The 6,574-nt window shown below is 43.4% G+C and overlaps 1 pseudogene; it reads right to left on the reverse strand.

Annotated features, from left to right (window-relative positions):
- Positions 1-5,015: 5,015 nt before the first annotated feature.
- Positions 5,016-5,976, reverse strand: LOC100356711 (serine/arginine-rich splicing factor 10 pseudogene; annotated as a pseudogene).
- Between the last annotated feature and the right edge of the window lie 598 nt (positions 5,977-6,574).

A 6,574-nucleotide genomic window follows, 5' to 3' on the forward strand; every position in this document is an offset into this window, starting at 1 on the left:
GGCCCATCTCTGGCCATCGCAGCCATTTGTGGAGTGAACCAGCAGATGGACTATCTCTCTCTGCTTCTCCCTCTCTCTCTGTAAAAATCCCTTCCTAATAAGAAAGAAAGAAGGAGAGAGAGAGAGAGAGAGAGAGAGAGAAAGGAAGGAAGGAAGGGAGGGAGGGAGGGAGGAAGGAAGGAAGGAAGGAAGGAAGGAAGGAAGGAAGGAAGGAAGAAGAAAGCCAACTGTAAGAGTTGTGTTAGAATTAGTCAGAATGTGGCTATACAGAATTGATGGGCTGTGCACGTAAGTCTTTGAGGGAAAATTTGTTGCAGGGTTTGACTCACATGAGCACGGCAGCTGAGAAGTCCCATGATAGGTCATCTGCAGGCTGGGAGCCTGGGATGCTCTCAGCATGGCTCAGTCCCCGTTCAAGGGTCTCAGCACAAAAGGAGCCAAAGATGTGTCTCGGTTTGAGGTTGACAAAGCCTGAACAACAGTGAGGGGGACACGGGTGTATTCCTGGAGTTCAGAGGCCAGGAGCTGACGATGGAGACAAAAGGCAACTGTGTTCCAGCTCTCTCCCTCTGTGAGGGTCCCCAGATCACCTCCCCAGACCCCCAGGTCCCTGATGATGCCCACCCGGATGGGGGCCAGCTTGTTCCTCCTAGTGCACACAGATTCACTTGCTAATCTCATTTGGAAACACCCTCCAAGACACACCCAACAAAAGACTTTTCCAAGTTTCTTCTAGCTATTGCTTAATCCAGTCAAGTTGACACCATAAAATTAACCATAACAAAAACTCAGCTTTAGGAAACAATGTTTCTGGTTCAGATGTTTTCTTTTATATTTTTTTATTGTAGCAAAGAACACATAACATAAATTTACCATCTGAGCCATTTTAATAGTTCAGTAGTGTTAAGTATTTCCACAGTGTTGTGAAACAGATCTTGGAAATCTCAAACTCCATATATCCATTAAACAGCTCCCTTTCCCCCTTCCCACCAGCCTGTTAGCCACCATTCTACTTATAGTTTCTGCGAATTTGAACTGAGTTAGACAGCACATATCAATGAAATTATGCAGTTTGTCTTGTTGTAACTGGCATATTTCACTTGGCATGTTTCGTGACAGCATTTCCTTCCTTATAGGAGACATAATATTCCATGTATGTATATTCCACGGTTCCTTCAGTGACTCATTGTCATGCATCTGCGCTTCTTCCACCTCTCTTCCCTTAAGAACAACACTGTCTTGAACACTGATGTGGAAACATCTGTTCAACTGAAGTAAGTGGGCTCGTGTTCTGTGGGGAGCAACTCAGACTAGACTAAGTTACTGGAATTAAGACTTATTCTATGCATCTGCTCTCCCACAATATGGCGCTGGGAGAGGAGGAAACAGCTTCTACACAGCTGCCTCCAGTTCAACCAATAAACAGCAAGACCTGCTCCTGATTGCAGGAGAGCAGCGTACTCGGCGTGTGGGTAGCAGAGTTGGGATTGGCAGAAGAGGACTATAAAGGAGGAGAGAGACAACATGCACCAGGAACATCTATCTGAAGGAACACCTGTGCAGCCCCCGAGAGAGCCGGCCGGCAGTGTGCCGCTCCCCCGCGGAAGTGGGGAAAGTGGCAGGGGGAACCGCCCTTCCACGGAGGTGGAAGGGACGGTAGCCAACCCGGGAAGAACCAGCAGCAAACCCGGGAGGGCCGAGCAGACAAAAGAACAGCGCAGGGTCCTGTGTCGTTCCTCCACGAAGATGGGGAGCGACATAATGGTGCCGTGACTTGGATATGAAGCCTACGCAGAGTTTAGTGTCGTTCCTCCATGAAGAGGGGGAGCGACAGTGTTCATTTCAGCTTTTATTTAAAAATCTCTGCTTGTTTAGAAAATACTCAAATGATATAGACCACTTCTGCTTCTTGTAGGTTGCTATTGGTTTTAGGGTCTATTGAGATAATCCCCAGTATTCTGCTGATACTCCATATGAACTGGCTGCTACTTCACTTGATTTGTGGCACAGAACCAACCAACTCAAAATATTATGCATTAACCATAGAGAGTGTGGCAATTTTAAATGAAGAACAAAAGTGAAAAGTAAATTTTGAGTATGTGTGTATGTGTGTGAATACGTACACATTTATATATGTAGACAGAGAGAGTTGAAAATATGGGTTGTTACTGTTGTTTTCAATCAAAAAGTTTTCCTATTTGTTTGCTTTCATGGAAAAAAATAATAAACACTACACAAAATGAGTTAATTTTTCGGTCAATTCTGTTTGCATTCAAATACATGTAATGTTTTTAAACCTGTTGCATTAATGTGCTAAGTAATAACACAGCCAATCAACTGAAAGCTTTTTTTTTTAATTTTCCATGTTGTTTCAGTTGAAAAATTCATGGCATGCTTCAGATTCCACTTGAAATAGAAAGACATGTGGCGTTGGCTCCCTTTGTTGACAGTAAGGGAGGCAGCCTTGGTGTTAGGAAGAGAACACACCCAGCGAACCAGCATCATGCCGTGCTATAAGCACATCTACTTCCTTTCTTGAGTGGTCCATTGGGTTTTCAGACTCAGATTCACAGAGGTTAGCATTCTTAACCAAACTCAAATAAGGCATCCTTGTTAAATATCGTTTTAAAATCCATTACCTGTCTTGTCTCAGTTCCTCTACCACAGCTGTGTAGAATTTATGTTACAGTGTTGGGCTGCACGTCCTAGTACTCATTTTCTGGGCTGCTAGAAGCTGAGTGGTTTGAAAGCATGAGAAGTTTATCCTATCACAGTTCTGGTAGCCAGGAGTCAGATTCGGGTGTCGATCTTGCAGGCTTCTGCAGTTATTACAACCGATTTTCTCCACCAGGTTCCTATCTTGTGTCCACAAAGAATGAGGAGCACAGGCAAGGAAGAATGTGTGCAGAAGTGGTTTGCTGAAAGCAAACAGGGAGGGGTCCCTTAGGGAGCCAGCTGTTGAGGGCTGATGGTCTAGTTCTTATAGGCTGTCAAAAGGGGAAGCTCTTGTGATTGGTCTGGGAGAGGGATGGGCGGTTAGGACTGGTTCCTCAATAAAGACAATAAAAAAACACATGAAGCTCCTGGCCCCTGGCTTCGGCCTGGCTCAGCCCTGGCCATTGCAGCCATCTGGGAACTGAACCAGTGGATAAAAGATCTCTTTCTCCCGTCTCTCCCTCTCACTGTAACTCTTTCATATACATAAAAATAAGTCTTTTAAAAAATAAGTATTTTTTAAAAGGAGGTAATGCTTTCCCTTTTCAGCATGAAAACAGGGGCAGAAAGTAATGAGGCAAGGGGTGGGAAGGGGTTGGTCACTTCCATTGCACCCTGTGGCCCTCTTAGAACCTATTTAACACAAAACATTTAGAAAATCTATTAACTCTAAGATGCTTTATAAAGGTGTTCCTTTTAAGAGGCTTGGCTGCTGGAAACTACCCGTTAATATTAAATATTAAAAATTTACTACGTTGGGCCCGTGCCATGGCTCAATAGGCTAATCCTCCGCCTGCAGCACCGGCACCCTGGGTTCTAGTCCTGGTCGGGGCAACGGATTCTGTCCTGGTTGCTCCTCTTCCTGTCCAGCTCTCTGCTGTGACCAGGGAGTGCAGTGGAGGATGGCCCAAGTGCTTGGGCCCTGCACCCACATAGGAGACCAGGAGGAAACACCTGGCTCCTGGCCTCGGATCAGCGTGGTGCGCCAGCCACAACATGCCAGCCGTAGCGGCCGCTGGGGGGTGAACCAACGGAAAAGGAAGACCTTTCTCTCTGTCTCTGTCTCACTGTCCACTCTGCCTGTCAAAAAAAAAAAAAATTTTACTACGTTGTCCAGCAGAGCATGTATTTACAAACTATAATGGTATTAAATATTAATTAATTTGTAAAATATATATTAATTAAAGATTAATAACATGTTAGTTAACCTTTAATAAATTGCACTGGGAGAGAAGATAAGGTGCAAGCTTCACATTTATTTGGCCAAATAGCAAAGTTAATTTTTTTGTTAATATGTTTATAGAATGTTCTTTTTTTAAAGATTTATTTATTTACTTGAAAGTCAGAGTTACACACAGAGAGAAGAGAGGCAGAGAGAAAAAGAGAGAGAGAGAGTGAGAGAGAGAGAGAGAGAGAGAGAGGTCTTCCATCCGATGGTTCATTCCCCAGATGGCAGCAACAGCTGGAGTTGCACCGATCCAAAGCCAGGAGCCAGCAATTTCTTCCGAGTCTCCAATGCGGGTGCAGGAGCCCAAGGACTTGGGCCATCTTCTACTGCTTTCCCAGGCCATAGCAGAGAGCTGGATTGGAAGTGGAGCAGCTGGGACTCAAACCAGTGCCCATCTGGGATGCCCGCACTACAGGCAGTGGCTTTACCCATATGCCACAGCACTGGCCCCAGGGAAAGTTCTATAGAAAGATTTCAATATCATTTATGGTTCTTGAGAATTGGGTGCTACCTCAAAATATATCATCCTATGTAATGTTTTTTTACAAGAAAAGGGAGAGAATTTCTTTTTTTTTTTTTTATGAGGTGCAAACAGATACTGGATCCTTTTTAAAAGGCAGATAAATCACAAAATTACTTATCTTTGATAGTATATCGAGTTTTATAATTACATTAAGATGTGAATGGTGTAATATAGTTACAAATAATACACCTCAAACAAAACAGTGAGGCCATATGTAATGATACACTAGATTGTGCTCAGTAGACATTTATTGAATATGGGAATTATCTATTTTTCTATCCAATTACTTAGTACAATATTTTGCCCACTGTTAAGGGCTCAATAAATATTCACTGAACATACTGATTAGGAAAGAGGTGAGAAGAGATGGGCCCCCTCAGCTGGATGTCAAGTATAATTGGAATCTACATGGGAAAAAGTGGTTAAAGAAGTCAACTCTATGTGGTATTTAAGCAAATATACTCAGATGCCAACGAAGCAAATGATTAAGCAGAAAATACTGGCACCAGAATAACAAAGGCAAAGTTTGCCAATAATGACTAAAGAGGAATTTTAAGGAGAATCCAGAAAAAATTTATATTGTACCATACCTTTTCCCACCCAATTCAGTTTGAGACAGACCAATAGAGGCACTGTAAGAGACTATGGCTGTCTTCCTTGATATTCAGACATCCTAGTTTCAAATAATTTATTATGGACCTGTTACCCATGAATCAATATAAACCTATTCATATTTAGGGATTAGTTTCCACAAGTACAAAGTTGAACTTCCTTTTATTTGTCCTAAAATGCTTACTTTCAAACTTGAAGGGACTTCAATTATTCCATGTAGTTTTCGATAATTCTTTTATCTTTTCAGACCAGAGTCAAAATATTCGTACAATATTCATACTGCAGCACCTTCCACGCACCCTTTGATCGCTTGAACTGCCCTTCTTTGGTTCCTTTTCCACTTTCAGATCTTTCTTGAAGTGTAGTAAGCAGAACTGTACTGGGTATTCCAGCTGCAGTTTGGTCTATCATTGTCGGAATGGCTTCTGCTACCCCGAGGTCTTCCAGTCGGGCTACTGTTTCTAGGACTATAAGATCTTCTACAGTTGTAATCAGAAGACCGACTTCTTCATCTCCTTCTGTCATAACTTCAGCTTCTAGAACGCCTGTATCTGTCATAATCCTCATGACGTGAAGAACTGTACGCATTCCTCCCTTCCTTGGCTTTCACCTGATTTGGTGTCTTCCGATCTCCCTGTGCAAACTGCATTTCAGTCTGACGTCCACAAACCATCTTCTGTCCAGACTATGTAAAGCATCTTCATCATCACCAACATCCTCAAACTGAACATAAGCAAATCCTCTTGGACGGCGAGTGTGGAATCAAGTGGAGCATGCACACCAACTCTAGGACCATAGCGACCAAACTCGCACCCTAAACCTTCAGACCTGCTGTCGCCTGCCACGTTCCTGACCAACAGAGACGTGTTGGTTGGGGGGGGCGCAGGTAGCGGGACATGGCAGTGGCGTGAGTCTCGGCCGAGGGCACTAACAGGCTCAACAAACCGTCCGCGGCCGAACCTCAGACAGACACAGCGGGAGAGAATTTCAAAAACAGCACATACTTTTTTCAAAGTGATATTTCAGCTTCACAAAGTTATCTGTAAATATAAAATTATTTGTAAATTTGAAGCTATATATGTACATTGGAAGGTGTTTTTCCCAATTACAAATTATGAAACAAAGATCTTCTAGAGTACCAATCTCATGTTTCCATGAGAGAAGGATTTAAAGTTAACTTCTTATCATATATACTTTTAAGGAAAATCCTATTTTTGCTTATTTTTATTTTTTATTTTTTATTTTGACAGAGTTACAGACAGTGAGAGAGACAGAGAGAAAGGTCTTCCTTCTGTTGGTTCACTCCCCAAATGGCCAACACGGCTGGAGCTTCACCTATCGGATGCCAGGAGCCAGGTGCTTCCTCCTGGTCTCCCATGCAGGTGCAGGGCCCAAGCACTTGGGCCATCCTCCACTGCCTTCCCGGGCCACAGCAGAGAGCTGGACTGGAAGAGGAGCAGCCAGAACTAGAACCCAGCACCCATATGGGATGCCAG

This window comes from Oryctolagus cuniculus, chromosome 16 (genome assembly GCF_051225735.1).
Source record: "Oryctolagus cuniculus isolate XC-2025 breed Fujian yellow rabbit chromosome 16, ASM5122573v1, whole genome shotgun sequence".
NCBI classification, from domain to species: domain Eukaryota; kingdom Metazoa; phylum Chordata; class Mammalia; order Lagomorpha; family Leporidae; genus Oryctolagus; species Oryctolagus cuniculus.